This window comes from Cryptomeria japonica, chromosome 8 (genome assembly GCF_030272615.1).
Source record: "Cryptomeria japonica chromosome 8, Sugi_1.0, whole genome shotgun sequence".
Taxonomy (NCBI): domain Eukaryota; kingdom Viridiplantae; phylum Streptophyta; class Pinopsida; order Cupressales; family Cupressaceae; genus Cryptomeria; species Cryptomeria japonica.
The window spans coordinates 40,872,901-40,874,588 of record NC_081412.1 but is presented as its reverse complement, the minus strand read 5'-3'; the positions used below and the strand labels follow the sequence as shown (position 1 = coordinate 40,874,588).

At 37.9% G+C, this 1,688-nt stretch overlaps 1 pseudogene; it reads right to left on the bottom strand.

Moving 5' to 3' along the window:
* Positions 1-1,064: 1,064 nt before the first annotated feature.
* Positions 1,065-1,153, bottom strand: LOC131858006 (small nucleolar RNA Z102/R77; annotated as a pseudogene).
* Between the last annotated feature and the right edge of the window lie 535 nt (positions 1,154-1,688).

The window sequence follows — 1,688 nt, the reverse complement described above, 5'->3', positions numbered from 1 at the left end:
TTCAGACATGACTAACCTAAGCATGCACATTCCCATCAAGTGGGAAGTCTTTTGTATCTGCAGCTTGTCCATATTACCGGTGGGCATACATACCAGTTACCACTCTTGATGATACCATGGCATCAACCTTCACAAGACACCATCTTCAATCAAGTCATTCTACTTCTATCTGCATCTGCTCAGTTATGCCTTGTCCTTGATCAACTCGGACCTTATCTCAGCCAATTTGTCAGAATGAAAAACACATCACTCTTCTTCTATAATGACATCTCAACATGCCTTCTCTGTCGGTCCATTGCATAACCCTGATCACTCTTATCTCACCAAACTATAATGCACATAATGCATAATGGGAGATAAGCTCCACTTACCGGTGGACTGACATCTTGTCTTCTGCATAGTGTAGTGCCCTTCATGTGACTTCCCTATTTGTGCAACATTTGTTCAAATAGGCACATGTGATCCGGTGTGGGCACACTCACTATCATTCATTTCTTCTCATGATGATTGCATCTTCATCCAATGGGAGTCCTGCTATTCTGCAACCTCATAGTATACCTATGACCTCTTCATTCTTCTCCTCTAGTGTTGATGTGATTCAAGTAACATTCTACATCTTCATCACAAACAACCACTCAAACACCTCTCTATCTCATCACACAAGACAGACACTGACTCGTGTACTGGTGACTCCTGAGGTCATCTCCCTTACCTTACAAGTGTTCTACAACACAAGGTGATATCCAAGATATCACATCCTATACTCCTCCATATCAGTGTTGCAAATACATCTCTTCTACCAGTAGTCATCCTATACCAGTTGACATCAATGACAACACAATGCCAACAAAAACAACAGTGAATGATCTATGTATAGCACTCAACTGCTTACTTGACCAGATCCAATTAAGTTCTAAGTCTGCATCACTTTGGCGGATCTTCACACACACCCTAGTTCAACTTCACACACTTCTCAAAATCACCGACACTTCAAAACATCAACCTTACCGACATAAATAACCTTTACAACTAGGTCGACATCAAAACCCTAAGACTTACTACATAGATCATCATAGATATTTACAACTCATTATAGATCATCATATGGATCATTATAATCAATTACAAATCAATATCAATCATTGAGTGATCATAAATTGTCAAAGAAAGTCGATCTCGTACAAAGTCAAACCCTTAGCTCATTTCGCTAAGCACTTTGTACATTCCAAGAAATTCGCTCTCTAAACACGCCAAAACATCTTTCAACCACATCACGTGGTTTGTGCTACATTATCATCAACATGTGAACTTGATGTAGATCACTGGAAAACCAAAAATCATTACCAATTAGGAGAATTCTTTACCGATCCTTATACCCTTCTTAAACCCTAGCAAAAACTAAACAAAAATTATAATAATAACTTTTGGTTGTCACAACATGATGTGGTTCCGGTAATATATATGTTACAATGATAGAAAATTACATTCAAAACCACAAAGCCTCAATCATCACCAATCCCAAGATACAATAAGAATATTTCCTCGTTTACCGGTTAAGGTCCTAATTCTCATTTTCTTGATTCTTTACTAGTAAGCCCTCTCTAGTAGAACAAAAGATTTAGATGACACAATACAACATAAGTAAACATCAATAGACATGAATAAACATTAGTTCCCATCAATGACAA